At 41.5% G+C, this 16,440-nt stretch overlaps 1 protein-coding gene across 1 annotated transcript in view; it reads left to right on the top strand.

Annotated features, from left to right (window-relative positions):
- Nucleotides 1-342: 342 nt before the first annotated feature.
- Nucleotides 343-16,440, top strand: part of LOC133607454 (T-box transcription factor TBX2b-like) — a 48,637-nt gene continuing 32,539 nt past the window's right edge. The window contains exon 1 of the mRNA XM_061962080.2: nucleotides 343-471. The gene's annotated coding sequence lies outside the window, so the exon portion shown is untranslated. The remainder of the gene's footprint in view (nucleotides 472-16,440) is intronic.

The raw sequence follows: 16,440 nt of genomic DNA, 5'->3' as shown, positions 1-16,440 counted from the left end.
CTATTCATTTCTAAACTACGGTGGCCCGGAAGTGCATAACACTAACATTTCACGAAACAAAATACACTTACAGGAAACACTTTACAAACTCATGAAGTACAAAAAAAAACTGTACAATTTCAGTAAACAAATCAACAAAAGACGAAACAGAACAAATAAACTAAACCACTTATATTTCATAAAACGTATAACAATTGTCCCAGTTGCTAGATTGACAGCTAAGTAAACCAATCATTTTCATTTCTTCATTCGGGCGCTGCAGACATAAACAAACTGATTGGCTGATTTAGCTGTCAGTTTGGGTTTTTGGGACATTCCATTTCCGGTTTATGGATCTGGTTTGGTTGATTGAAACTTTTATTAGTAGATTGTACAGTACAGTACATATTCCGTACAATTGACCACTAAATGGTAACACCCGAATACGTTTTTCAACTTGTTTAAGTCGGGGTCCACGTTAATCAATTCATGGTAAGTGTTTCGTCTTTTGTTTTGGTGTTTTTCTGAAATTGTCATTTCTTTTATGAAATGTTTAAGTGTTTTGCTCTTCCGGGCATTCAGTCCTGAATTATTGGCAATTTATGACCTTTAAACATATATATGTTGTTAAAACCAAAAAATCTGATTAATCACGCTTTTGAATTTCGATTAATGACATGTTATTACTCGCTAGCATGATTTAGATTGACTTAAAAAAAAAGATCCCAATATTTGGACACACGTGTAAATTAAGAACAGAAAGTGAACAAAAGTGTTAGCAATTGGTAAACGAAAAGGGGTAGGGTTAAACAAGCTCTGCTTCTTCCTACTCCTTTTGGAAATTGTTGAAAAGAAAAACTGAAAATGGTGATGTATCATGTTGTAATTGTATGCATGTTGGAAATAAACTCAAACTATTTTTTAAATGTTTTACTTGATTACACATCATTTATTTTTTCAAAACTTGTTTACCAGTTTCATCTCAAATCCTGTCAGGGTTAAACTAAAATTAATTGCATGTTCCATTTGCATACAGTACATTATTAATGCAATATTTTTTTGTGATTAATCACATGAGTTAACTCCGTATTTTTGACAAAAGTCTTTAAGAAATTTCAAGTCTGAGTTTTGTGGTTTCTGACACCAAGATTAAAAATTACTTCACAGCTTTTTCCGTCACCAAACATCGCTTTCAATATTTTATGCTCGACCTGGACTCTCACGGTATAGGAGCTCAAAAATGATAACATACTGTATATACAACATGTTAACCTTTGCAGGTTTAGAAATAAACATTTTTGGTTTATTTTCCCCAAGCTTTTGCGCCTCGTCTGGCTTTCCCAGGGTAGATTTCTCTCACTCTTGAAAAAATATCAACTGCTTGACCTCCACTATTGCAACTCAACCTCAGAATATACAGTGGTACCTCAACTTGAGAGTGCCTCAATTCAAGAGTGTTTTGAGATAAGAGCAGCCTCACGGCTAATTGTTATGCTTTAGGTTGCAAGTCAAAATCAGAGTTAGAAGCATCCCAAGAGAATGTTCCAATGAATATCATCATCCCACATGACAATTTGAACTTTTTTATTTTCCCGTGTTTGGTATCACTTGCTGTCCTTCGTCAGCATTTCCTGTTTGGTCTCCTCATTGGTAATTAGCTCTATTTAATTCCACCTGGTTCCCTCCTTCAGTGTTGGTTCATTATTTTCTGTACGTCAACGTGTTCTGTTGCTTCTGAGTTCCTGCTAGATCTGTATTCCTTTTCTTTTGCCTGGTTCCTAATTAAACGACCTTCTGCCTGCACGACGCTTGCCTTTTCTGCATCCTGGGATCACGACAATGGCCGTCACAATGAACCCCAAAACATCTAGTCTTACTCGCTAGCATTAGCTTCAGTGACGTGCGGTGAGGTTGATGGCTGGTGAGGCACTGACTTCATCACAGTCAGATTTACAAACATATGAACCCTAAAGAGTATCTTATTCACCATTTGATTGGCAGCAGTTAACGGGTTATGTTTAAAAGCTCATACCAGCATTCTTCCCTGCTTGGCACTCAGCATCAAGGGTTGGAATTGGGGGTTAAATCACCAAAAATGATTCCCGGGCGCGGCGCCGCTGCTGCCCACTGCTCCCCTCACCTCCCAGGGGGTGATCAAGGGGATGGGTCAAATGCAGAGGACACATTTCACCACACATAGTGTGTGTGACAATCATTGGTACTTTAACTTAACTTTAACTTTACACATACAAACTGTAGCACACAAAAAAGCACATTTAATAAAAAAAACGTTATTATCAGAATCAGAATCAGAAGCAGCTTTATTGTCATTACGCAAGGTAACGAGATTGAGGCCATTCCATACAGTGCGATGTGTGCATGCTAGAAAAACAGTGTGCAAATATATAAAAATATAAAAAATATAGAAGTGCAATGAATATGGTGTGAAATGAATATATACATGAAAAAACAAAACAAAAACAGGGTGGTTGGTGGAATGGGTTATTGCACCGAAGAGAAGGCAGTTATGAGGGACAATGGGGCAGTCCGTTCAGGATGGTTATGGCCCTGGGGAAGAAGCTGTTCTTTAGCCTGTTTGTTTTGGTTTTAATGCACCTGTAGCGCTTCCCAGAGGGCAGCAGGTGGAACAGGTCAGAGCCAGGGTGGGTGCTGTCCTTGATGATGGCACTGGCTCTGTTGAGGCAGCGGGAGGTGTAGATGTCCGTCAGAGAGGGGAGAGGGCGGCCGATGATCTTCTGAGCCGTCTTGACCACTCTTTGCAGCCTCTCCCTGTCTGCTGCAGTGCAGCTGCCGTACCATACTGTAATACAGTAGGTCAGCAGGCTCTCGATGGACGAGCGGTAGAAGGTCAGCAGCAGGTCAGGCTTCAGGTTGTACTTCCCGAGGACTCTAAGGAAGTGTAGCCGCTGCTGAGCCTTCTTGATGATTGATGTGGTGTTGACTGTCCAGGAAAAGTCATTAGAGATGTGGACTCCAAGGTACCTGAAGGTGTGGACCCTCTCTACACGCTCGCCGTTGATGTAGAGGGGGGCAGGGTCGGTGCTGCTCCTCCTGAAGTCGACGATGATCTCTCTGGTCTTGCTGGTGTTGAGAGCGAGGTTGTTCTCCGAAGACCAGGCCGTCAGCTTCAGGACCTCTTCCCTGTAGACAGCCTCGTCACCCCTGGAGATGAGCCCGACCACTGTGGTATCGTCGGCGAACTTGACGGTAAGGTTGTCACTGTGGGCCGGACTGCAGTCATGGGTGTAGAGGCAGTAGAGGAGGGGGCTCAGCACACAGCCCTGTGGGGAGCCGATGCTCAGCGTGCGGGAGGATGAGAGGTGCGGGCCAAGTCTCACATTCTGGGGTCGGTCCGTTAGGAAGTCCCTTATCCAGGCGTTTGTGAGAGGGGGGAGGCCAAGAGTGTCCAGTTTATTGCAGAGTCTGTCTGGGATTATTGTATTGAAGGCAGAGCTATAATCCACAGAGAGCATCCGGACGTAGCTCTGCTGCTGCTCCAGGTGGTTCAGAGCAGAGTGGAGAGCAACAGCGATGGCGTCCTCTGTGGACCTGTTCGCCCGGTATGCGAACTGGTGGGGGTCGAAGTCTGGAGGGATATGGTCCTTGATGTGCTGGAGAACAAGTCGCTCGAAGCACTTCATGATTACCGGAGTGAGGGCCACTGGTCGGTAATCATTCAGGCTGGTGATGGGAGACTTCTTCGCCACCGGGATTATTGTAGATGACTTCAGGCAGGATGGGATGACTGCCTGAGCCAGGGAGAGGTTGAAGATCCTGGTGAGGGGGGGAGCAAGCTGGTGGGCGCACGTCCTGAGCACCTTTCCAGGTACTCCGTCTGGTCCGGTAGCCTTCCTGGGGTTCACAGCCAGGAGCACTCGTCTGACACTGTGCTCCTGTACAGTGAGTGGAGTGGTGCCGGAGCCCGGTGGGGGCGGGGGCAGGGCTGGAGCAGATGAGTGTCGCTGGGGGGTTTCGAAACGGGCAAAGAAACAGTTAAGCTCCTCTGCCAGTGTCGCACTCTGATCCGCAGTTGTCATATTGCAGCCTCTGAAGTTCGTGATGTCATGAATGCCCCGCCACACCTCCCGTGAGTTTTTGCTGGACAGATGGGACTCTATGCACCTCCTGTGGTCCGCCTTTGCTTTTTTAATCCCTCTCTTCAGGTCGGCTCTAGCAACACTGTACTGTGCCCTGTCCCCTGACCTGAAGGCTGCGTCGCGGGCCCTGAGGAGTGTGCGGACCTGGCTGGTCATCCAGGGTTTCTTGTTGGGGTAAACCCGGATGGTTTTTTCCACAGTCACATTCCCGATGCAGAACTTTATGTAGTCCAGCACCGTTCCTGTGGCTGTCTCCAGCTCCTGTTGTTGGAAGAGGTCCCAGTCTGTGTGTTGGAAGCAGTCCTGAAGTTTGGGGAGTGCATCGTCAGGCCAGGTCATAACAGTCTTTGTGATGGGCCTGGCCTGGCGTCTGATGGGGGTGTAGGTAGGAGAGAGCGGGAGGGAAAGATGGTCTGACTGTCCAAGCTGGGTGAGGGGTGTAGCTCTGTACGCGTGCTTTATGTTGGTATACACGTGGTCTTACCTTTACTTGCGCAGCTCCTTTTGAACAAAAGCATCGATAACTTGTTTATAGAAGTCTTCCTTATCTTTCTTCAGTTTTAAGTCTCTCTGTCTCGATGGAGATCTTCCTTTAAGTATTACCTCCTGCTTCGATTGAAAGTCCAGTTTAGAAAACTGTTTTATTTTTAGATATGTAATCCTCCATGTTAATAGTCCAGGCAAGAGGAAAAAATAAACGATCGCTGCTAACTGTTGCTGCTTGTTGTCACTTCTTCTGCAGCCGAGTAGTCGCAAGAATGATCTCTGGGATCATACCGCCCTCTACCACCAGGAGGCGGGATTACTGCGAGCCTCACACAGTGCGTCTTTTGCAGCCGTTTTATGATTGCTCAGCACAAGAAATACGTTACACACATACAGTTGTTGACAAAATACACTGTACATTATATACCTCAGCTAACTAAACTATGGAAATGTATAATATAATTCATATAGCAATACGGTCTCACTGCACAGCAGGCCAGCAGTTAGCCGAGTCATTGCGCAATCCATGGTGAGGCTCAACTCAGTGACGTGCCTCAACTGGCTGGTGACTCACCACTAGTCTCTTCTCAGTACTTGAACGGCAAATGTGAAAATTCAGCGATTTTGAATAAAAACAATCTAAAACTGGTGAAGTTAAATGGAAAATAACTTTATAGTAAAATCACTAGATACATATAACAATTTAATTTTTTTTTTTCTTTTTACATTTATTTCTTTCCATGATGGCACGTGAGGCCCCGCCTCACCTGCCTCTCCTGACTGCACGTCACTGATTAGCTTATAGTTAGAGATTGACATGACTTAGTTTTTTCCCTGCACGGATACAAGAAGAAAGTGAGTGTGAAGGACAGTGTCGTGTTGAGAAGAAGCGGATGATATTCATTGAATTAAACGAATAATCATCATAAACATGACCATGTGTGTCGGCAACTTGGCAAAACAATTTGAGCGTATCGCTGAAGTTTGCACCATACTGAAGCAGGCTGAGTCTAATGCCAGCCAAGAATGTTAAAATGATAACTAAACCATGAACATTTATCCATGAAAATATGAGAAAGCTGCTGATGGAGAAGAAGCTGGAAGGACATACAGTAGAAGTAAACTCTCCATGATAAATGCTCTACATTATTATTACATTACGTCATATAACTATTGTAGTTATTGGTACAACATTTTATTGTTTTGGTTTTATACAATTTTTCTCGTCCAAAAATTCATTTTTTTTTAAAGGCATGTTACATGTCAAAATTGTGCCGTTTTGGGGGGGTTGCCAAGCATCAATAACATTGATTTCAATTCATTTCAATGGAAGACACAAGTGTTTTGAGTTGAGAGCTCCTCCACAGAACCAACTAAGCTTGTAAGTTGAGGTACTACCGTTCAAAACATTCCAATGGTAAACATGATGATGTATTTTGTTCTATGAAACGTGAGACAGCCGTTGTTATTTGTGCAAAAGCAATTCCGTCGACGTTGAGTGGAAATTGTTTGGAGATGTTTCTTCCCTCGCAAACATACGGCCAAAGACGACAAAGTGATGATAGTGGTGTCTGCGCCTAAATATTTCATGGACTGTCAGCCCAACATCTGCTGACCTACCTCGCATGCGTCTTCCAACTCTTACGCCATACACTGTGTCACTTTGCATTAGCCGGCGCATCATCACTGCGTCTCCCGCTTCTCTCCTGACTCTCCTGCTCATATTCCCAACAAGTACAGCGACCCAGCAGGGAGTTACTTTAACACTTAATGCTTTTTCCATAACTTCATTCCCACCTGCACACTCTATCAAGTCAACATTCATGTGCGGCTTCCTACTTTCCGTCTCGCCTGCGTTCGGGGGTTCTCCGCACGTCTGCCGCCCTCCTTCTGACAGTATCAGTGGTGTTTCAACAGGGTTTTAATGGTCTGTCGTCTGACACTCGTGGGAGGCAGTGGTAAGTACTAAGAGGAGGAAGACCTCTATGGGTAATGGGACGTGACGTGACCTTGTTTCCTCTCCAGCAGATAGAGCATGTGATTGAGCTGCTCCTTGATTTCATATACCCAGATATTATTAAAGATTTCCCCACAAAGTAATGTGTTTCTCATGACAAGTGTACTTTTTGTCTTGCCTACAAACCTTTTAATAGGCTTCTTGTGATGAATGAGTGAGTTTCCGTCCTGATGATAGCGACTAAATAGGGGAACTTGTTGCAAAACAATGGCTTCCCTTGGTGCTGGGTCATGGGCTGTGGCTCTATGCTGACGCCTCTCAAATGTGTGGTCTGCATTCTTTGACAAATGTCACATAGACCTCCACAGCATACCACTTCTTACTTTGTAGCCACTATCTTATATCTTTCTATCGTCGCCACCTGCATATTAAGCCAAAGGTTTTGTTCACAACAATTCCCCTGACAACCATCTGAAGTGAAAAGTCCACTTTTTGACAGTGTGGTGTATGGCATGTGGGCCATTTGTGTACCCGGGAAACAAAATGTATACATTTTTTCATTCAGAAAAAGTGTTCTGATCATGAATTAGATTGATTACATTGAAAACATTAAATACATTATTTCCAGAAATGTACCTTGTTTTAAGACCTATTTACTTATTTTTAAATCTTCAACTTCCTTCCCGCACTGTGCGATTCAAGAACTCCTTCATTCCACACTCCATCCAGCTGTATAATCACTCGCCATACAGCAATAGATGACATCTGCCTATTACCTGACACCTGACATGTTAGCTACTTCTCTTTGTTTATAATGTCTATTTTCTTTTTCCTGCTGGATCTACTCTCTATTTAATGCTGCTGCTGTCACATATACTGTATACACTGTAATATTGTACATGGTCATTGGTATATATTGTATATATGTTATAGACATAATATAATATATCTGTATATATATTATTCTTTACACATATTATGTATATATTCGTATATATGTTAGATTTTTTTTTTTTTGCTATATTAGTCTATTTATACCTGTATTGTCCTTTCCATCCTTACACTTTCCATCATTGTAACTGAGCTACTGTGTTGAACAATTTCCCTTGTGGATCATTAAAGTTTGTCTAAGTCTTAGTCTTTTAGCCATTGACTTTACATCATAATCTTAATGTTAGCATTAATAGTTATATTTTTTACATTCTCCCGGTAGTTTAAAAATCTTGAAATTGAGAAAATAACTATTTTACTCAGCCTACTCAGTGGCCTAGTGGTTAGAGTGTCCGCCCTGAGATCGGTAGGTTGTGAGTTCAAATCCCGGCCGAGTCATACCAAAGACTATAAAAATGGGACCCATTACCTCCCTGCTTGGCACTCAGCATCAAGGGTTGGAATTGGGGGTTAAATCACCAAAATGATTCCCGGGAGCGGCCACCGCTGCTGCCCACTGCTCCCCTCACCTCCCAGGGGGTGATCAAGGGTGATGGGTCAAATGCAGAGAATAATCTCGCCACACCTAGTGTGTGTGTGACAATCATTGGTACTTTAACTTTAACTTTTTAACTTTTTAAATAATAATTCATCACATAAAAAAAATCTTGTTTGAAGTTTTGCAACATTCCGAGGATGCTTACTTAAGGAATTGCAAGTTGAAGAATGCTTGTTTGAATTTAAAAAAAATTGCTTATTTCTATCTTAAAAGTCCTGCTAATTTTTAGATTGATAAAACCTTAATTTAAGATGTCTTATCAAGTCAAATTAACTAGCTGCATGGACAGATAGTTTCACTAGTTTTTTATATTTTTTTTCCCTAAAATCTAGAATTTTTATCCTATATTGTGTTAGCTCTTTTTTGCAGTCTACAATTTAAAAGATTGATATAAACTACCTTGAACACTGGAAAACATGCATTTGTTGTCTGTCCCTGCTTCCGGAAATTACACTTTACCATAAAAATCTGATGTATAAATACGAGTTAACTCATGTGATTAATCACAAAAAATTCTCACATTAATCATGAACACACTAAGAATAACTATGCAATTTATTATGACTGTACAAGCTCTTTTACCTTAAACGCTACGTGGTCAGTGATCAGATCAAAATATATAGTCAGTGCAAAAATGAATGAAGAGACTCAGACTAGTGTGCTCGCTGGCAGATTTCACTCCAAAATACAGCCTGAAAGAACTTTAAATAAAACTGTTGACGAGGTTTCGTGCAAATAGACGACATGCATTCAAATAAAATGTTTAAAAACATTCCCGGATAACATTTTGACAATAAAATTACATTTGTGTACAAATATTGGGGTCTTTTCTTAAGCTTATTAAAATTATGCAAGCCAGTAATGATCTGTGATTATTCTTGATTAATCCAAATTCCAAAATGTGATTAATCTAATAAAAAAATATCATTGTACAGCCATACTATAAATCCTTCAGAAATGATCAGGGTTTGTTTTCTTCAAAAAACACTTAGGTCAAAATTCCGAGATTTTCATTGAGTCCTGTTACCTTAAGACGTGACAAATGTGGATTTTTCCACATGTCACACGGTCCACGGTTGCATCATTTAGATCCTTTGCATGATATTGGAAGCACATTTGTCAAACTCATGGCCCAGGAGCCAGATCTGGCCCGCCACATCGTTTTATTTGGCCCGCAAAAGCCTAGAATTAAAGTGCGTAAGTAAAGCACTTCATCTTACTCACTAAATGTATTTGTTGGATTTTTTTTTTGCTTGTGGTCTGCATACAATTTCATGTCTTTTAAACTTTAATATTATCTGATAATGCAAAAAACGTGATATAAAGATATGTTCCAGAAAATTAAATAAATACCTAAACATCTGCTTATCATTAAGTTATTTATCACGTTGTATGTTACAAAAAAATGCAATAATCAAATGTATCAGTAATTGTGTAATAATATCAATAATAGGCGATTATACATTAACATTTTTAATTATTGAATATATATTCACTGTTACAAGCAACCCTCTGAGGATAGCCATTACTGCCATGTGGCTCTGTGGCCCTCAATAAAAATGAGTTTGCCATTCCTGGGCCCTAAAGTAACTTACTCATTTATTTTTTTCTGTACATTCAATGATATTTTAATTATGACTATGGGGGTTTAAATATCACCACAGTCCTGTTCCAAAAATTATTTTCCACCCAGCCATACACTTTCTTCCGCTTATCCGGGTCCAGGTCGCGGGGGAAGCAGTCTCAGTTAAGAAGCCCAGACATCCTGGTCTCCTGAGTACCACAGAGGTATTCTCAAGCCAGCCGCAAGACATAATCTCTCCAGCGTGTCCTGGGTCTACCCCAGGGCCTTCTTACGGCTGTGTATGCCTGAAACACTTCACCAGGGAGACGTCCAGACTAAATGCCGAGGCCACCTCAACTGGCTCCTCTCAATGCAGCTACTCTACTCTGAGCTCCTCCTGGATTGCCGAGCTCCTTATACTGTCTCACAGAGTGAGTCCAGTCACCCTGCGGAGGAAACTCATTTTGGCCACTTGTACCAGCGATCTTGCTCTTTGAGTCACTACCCAAAGCTCGTGACCACAGATGAGGTACAGGAATGTAGATCGACCAGTAAAACTAGACCTTTGTCTTCCGGCTCAGCTCTCTCGTCACCAGGACGGTCCGGTAGAGCGACCGCATTATTGCAGATGCTACCCTGATTTGCCTGTTGATCTCGCACTCCAGCCTTCTCTAACTTGTGACCAGCTGGAGAAAAAACTTCACTCTCAACTCGAAGGGTGCAATCCACCTTTTCCCGGCTGTGAACTATAGCCTCAGATTTGAAGGTCGAACCCCCACAACAAACACTGGAGGTTGCAGCTTGATGAGGCCACATCATCGGCAAATACCATCGATGAAATCCGAAGGCCCCCCAAACACCCTCAACACCTTGACTGCGCTCAAAGATTCTGTCCATGGAAATTATGAACAGAATCGCTGACAAAGGGCAGCCTTGGTGCAGGCCAATGTTTAAGGAAAACCAGGCTCCTGTTGCAGTTGTACAAGGCCCAAATAGTACATAGTACAGAGCTTGCCAATATACTTGTGGTGGTGGGGGCGTGGCTAGGGGCGTGGTCAATAGGAAATCGTCATAAAATTTGCATAATCTGCGATGATGCATTTATTTTCTTTAAAAGGCTAAAAAAATGTATCACTCACTCACTCATCCTGGGGCCAGAGGTCATAGGGGTACCTTGCTGGACTGGTCACTCAGTGCTCTCCACCGCTTACGGTCTTCGGACAAGCGCAGTAGGGCAGCTGGGGTGTGTCCGGTTAACTTTTTGATGTCAGGCTTATACATACATTGTGTGCCACGATTACCGGTAATTACATGTAGGGGAATGACTCCCATACTCCTGGGACACCCCCACTGGGTCTGCAAGGGACACAACCGATTACCTTTTCCAAGTCCACAAAGCACATGTAGACCGGTTGGGCAAACTCCCATGCACCCTCCAGTACCCTTGCAAGGGTATAAAGCTGGTCTGGTGACCTGGACAAAAAGATGCATTGTAACTTTGGCTTGACTGACAAGTCTTTTTTTTTTGCCTGATGGGAAATACACATTTTGTGTAGATCAATATGTGTATTGTCATAATTACTGTTTAAAAAAGACAAGAATGTCAATTTATTTTGTGAGAGTTACAACAAGCAAATGGCACGGATTGGGTGAAATTGTCCATTAAACAAGTTGCTCTCAGCTCCTCTTGTCAGTTCTTATTTTTAAACATGCAAATAGAGTTTGTCACAGTACTGAGCGCTCACTAAAACACATTTATAATACATACAATGACATGCACCCATCTCATGGTCAGGTCTATGGCTGCTGGACTTCTATTAGTAGAACATACTGCACATGCACCCAAGGTATTTGGAACTCCTTTCTGTATGCAGTCTTGTACTCTTGCTGTAACCCACAATAATAAACATATTAAATAGCCTCCAGTCTCAATCAAGACTGGACATTTTTATATTTTGTGAAGGCAAAACAGGGGGTCATGAAACATGGAAACTTGGTGCCACATATAGCCCACATGCATTATCTCAACTTAGGCTCAGTGTAAGTTAACTGCATTATAACTGCAAAGGTGAGACTTCCTGCAGGAAGTCAGCTGGCACAACATCGATCCTATAAAAAATATAGATCTGTCAAAGTTCCTCCAATGGATTGCATCATAAATGGTCAAATACTTCACCCAGAATATCATATAGTTTTTTCATCAAGACTCGATTAAGCTCCAAGGTTTCTGTCGGGAAAAGACATATACTGCATATTTGGTCAATTTCTATGGTATTGCATCATAAACATGCTGATAAAACAATAAAAACAGAGTAAATGAGAGTAAAAAAGTAAATATTTTCTGAAAATGTATACCATCTTGCATTTTAGATGCCTTCAACTGGTTTTAGCAACCACCGGGTTCTCAGTTTGCGTGGAAGTACCTCAGTTAGCCTGCATTAACATGTGAACGTGTCGACGAACAAGATGTTTAAGATTATTCTTGAGGTTGTTTTCAATGGAATGAGAGATGCCACCTTTAAGGTCTCATTTTGGAACTGGATTTAGAGGGTTCCTGAGGTTAAGATTCTTAACAGCCTTTAAGTCGGGTTGTCCCAAACACATATGCCTGCCGTCAAGGAAATGGTTTAAGACACACCGGCGTGTCCCGGATAGAATTCTATGATTTTTTTGGCACAGTTTGGTAACAATTGTATATGCTTTATTTATTGGTTGAGTTAAAACAACCGTGATTATTGAATTTATTTCTATTTTATAACATTAAAATGTTGCCCTTTTTTTGTCAACATACTGTATCTACTTGAGCATATGATGAGTTCCTTGCAGGTTTAAAGAAAAGTATCATGTATGTTTGGTTTCTAGGATGATTATTGCCTGTTGATAAGCTTGTAATAGTTGTTGACCTCTCAAGAGGAGGATAAAAACAGTTCTATTGGTATGTGCAACTATGGCCGAAGATTGTATTTAATCCTCAATTAACGTTACTTTCCAATCTGACCTCCAGTCGTTTATAATGCTCTTACTCTGATCAAACCTTTGAATCCTGGATTGAAATGTCATAGGGGGCCATCCTGGTAGATATCTAAAACCAATGCTGTGTTTTGTGGAAAAGGGTTAATCCGATTTACCCGATTAACTCTGTTGCTGTACTCATTTGAAGTACAATGATTGAGAGGCTTTTCTTTTGGAAAAAATATATTCTACCTTTATTCCGATTGTGACCAGACTCCATCATATGCACACGTTTGTTGGTCTGTTTCTATGCAGGTCATTTTTACTTTGCTGGATCACACAAAATTTGCAGACCAGGTTCTACAAACCTTTTCCTTCTTGCTGATGCTCTCCAAATCTTGAAAGTTTTGAGGCTGTTGCTTGGCAACTCAAAGTTTTCGCACCACCCACATATACGTTAATGAAATTAAGATCCGAACTCTAGCCTGGACACTCATGAATCCTAATGGGCTTCATCTTGAGTATGTTTTGGGTCACTGTCATGCTAGAAAACCCCTCCACGACCCATATTCTGTATTCTGCCTAAGACTATGAGGTTCTCCTCCAAGATTCCAAGTCCCCTCCATTATCTGTTTTGGATGGAACTCTTGATACGAACATGGCACGCTTTCTTACCTCGGTCAGGTTATGTTTTCATCAGGGGCCCGCTCCAAACTGTTCCCACAAGGTTGGGATCATGGAATTGTCCAAAATGTTTTGGTATCCTGGAGCATTCAAAGTTCCTTTCACTGCAACTAAGGGGCCAAGCCCAATTCCTGAAAAATAACCCCACACCATTATTCCTCCTCTACCAAATTTCACACTCGGCACAATGCAGTCCGAAATGTACCGTTCTCCTGGCAACCTCCAAACCCAGACTCGTCCATCAGATTGCCAGATGGAAAAGCGTGATTCATCACTCCAGAGAACGCATCTCCACTGCTCTAGAGTCCAGTGGCGACGTGCTTTACACCTCTGCATCCGACGCTTTGCATTGGACTTGGTGATGTATGGCTTAGATCCAGCTGCACAGCCATGGAAACCCATTCCATGAAGTTCTCTGCGTACTGTACGTGGACTAATTGGAAGCTTGCATGAAGTTTGGAGCTCTGTAGCAACTGACTGTGCAGAAAGTCTTTGCACTATACGCTTCAGCATCCGCTGACCCCTCTCTGTCAGTTTACGTGGCTTACCACTTTGTGGCTGAGTTGCTGTTGTTCCCAAACTCTTCCATTTTCTTATAATAAAGCCGATGGTTGACTTTGGAATATTTAGGAGCGAGTAAATTGCACGACTGGATTTGTTGCACAGGTGGCATCCTATGACAGTTCCACGCTGGAAATCACTGCGCTCCTGAGATCAGTCCATTCATTCACAAATGTTTGTAGAAACAGTCTCCATGCCTAAGTGCTTGATTTTATCCACCTGTGGGCCAAGTGATTAGGACACCTGATTAAGATCATTTGGATGGGTGGTCAAATACTTTTGGCAATATAGTGTATATCACCTGGAAACTGAAATCTTACCTTCCTGTATCGCAAACATTTTTTTAATACAAAATTCTAATTTTTATTTTCCTTCAAAATGTTTTACTTGTGGCAGCCCTAAATTTACTCGTGTAAGAGAATATTTAAAGTATACACCAAGATCTGTTCACCTCTGCTCTGTCTTTATTTGGATGTGTTTCTGTCAGTTGTTCTGAAAAAAAAAAATGTATCTAAGTATGAGAGCATATTTGGTGTAATTCTTCACCAATGACACTTGCGAAAATCTTAGGAGTGAGGTGGGCTAAGTAGAGATAAGTCAGGCCCTTAAAAGCCTTCTGCTGGCAGACTCTGAGGGAATTCCCAACACGTCTTGATCCACAAGGGTGGCAAGCTTAGAAAGACACGGGGAATTAAGGCACTAGCAAACTTAATGCAGCAGAGCAGCAATGTCCTCAACAGGACTATATGTTATCTTTGAGTCTAAACAAAACAACTTAACTGGTTAAATTACAGGGTTTCTTAGAAAATACTTAATTTGATTGTACTTGTTTGTTTGAATTTTCAACTCAAAACAGCAAAACATTTTCTAAAAAAAGCTTTTTGAGCCACTCGCTGTTCATTATCTACCGTGTACTCAAACAGCGGTATTGTGAGAGAGAACAACAAACTGGATTAAGGCTATGTCCACACGAACACGAATAGTTTCAAAAACTCATATCCAGGGTTAAAACGACCTCCATCTCACTAGTGTAGTTTCAAAAGTGTTTATGTCCGCACGAAAATACATACACAAGCTGTCATGCACAAAAGCAGACTCTTTGGCATTATAAGTCATAGTAGAAGCATTTAGGTCCCATCTTAAAACTCATTTGTTTACTCTAGCCCGGGGGTGGCCGCCCTAGTGGCTCCCTGGAGCTTTTTCAAACATGTATGAAAATAGAAAAAGATTGGGGGAAAATTATGTTTTTTGTTTTAATAGGGCTTCTGTAGGAGGACAACATAACACAAACATCCTTAATTGTTAGAAATCCCACTGTTTATATTAAACATGATTCTCTGATGAGAGTATTTGGCGAGCGCCATTTTGTCCTACTAATTTTGGCGATCCTTGAACTCACCGTAGTTAGTTTACATGTATAAATTTCTTTAACGATGCCAGAGAAAGACATATTTTATGCCACTCACTCTTTGTCTCATGTTGTCCACCAATAGTTTTATGCTGTGTGTGAATGCACAAAGTTGTTGGTGTTATTGACTTGTGTGGAGTGCTTATCAAGCATATTTGGTCAGTGCATGACTACAAGCTAATCGATGCTAACATGCTATTTAGGCTAGCTGTATGTATATATTGCATCATTATGCCTCACTTGTAGGTATATTTGAGCTCATTTAATTTCCTATGTCCTCTGTGTATTTAATTTATACCTGCCTTTCTCATGACGCATTTTCTGTATGTAATATTGCCTGCATTTCTGATGGTGGCTTGTGTGCCGTTATAGACCACAGCAAACGTAACCCAGCTTGCATAGATTGTTATAAATCCATTGGAAGAAGACAGCTTGCCATTTCCTTTAACTTGAACACACACATCTATACCTTTTACCATTCTAAGCCAGTAATTTAGAGGAGTTATCTCACCATCTGAGAAGCCTGCATTTAACTAATGTTTTCCAATGTTGTAAAAATGGGTAGAATAAATATTACATTTCAACATTTCTGTCAACAAAGATTTGTGTCAGCCCGCGACACATAGTCATTTTGATAGTAGGCTAATATAGCTAATATAGTATATAATCATGTGTTGACATCATTATATCACTTATAGAAGGCTTTTAATTTTTTGCGTCTCCAGACAGATTTATTTTGTATTTTTGGTCCAATATGGCTCTTTCAACATTTTGGAATGCAGCTGAGATAGTCTCCAGCACCCCGCGCGACCCCGAACGGGACAAGCGGTAGAAAATGGATGGATGGATGGGTTGCCAACACCTGCTCTAGCCTTTAAATAGACCCCTTTTCATTGGCACTGGCAGGAGTGTCGCAAAGCCCATTTTGATGCATCTTTTTTATCAACGTAGGGTGAAAATGGCAGTATGTTTACGTTCAAACATACAGTAAGTCCTCTAATAGTGTGTTTAAAGGCATCAAGTTAGTGTTGTTGAGCTTTGGAAAGGAAGTGCACAACCGTGACGGCATCAGATGATGACAAGTCTCAGTTCAAGCCGTGTACACGCATACACTGAGCGGAGAGTTTTGGAACTCGATCTTCACCTTGGCAAGCGTTTGAAAAGACTGCGTTTTTAAGGACAAAAGTATGTGTTTGCTAAGAACAAGAGCCCCTAACGCAGAGATAAGTATGTGTTTATTAC

The sequence above is a fragment of the Nerophis lumbriciformis genome, linkage group LG09, assembly GCF_033978685.3.
Source record: "Nerophis lumbriciformis linkage group LG09, RoL_Nlum_v2.1, whole genome shotgun sequence".
Classification (NCBI taxonomy): Eukaryota; Metazoa; Chordata; class Actinopteri; order Syngnathiformes; family Syngnathidae; genus Nerophis; species Nerophis lumbriciformis.
This window is presented reverse-complemented; position numbering and strand designations above follow the sequence as displayed.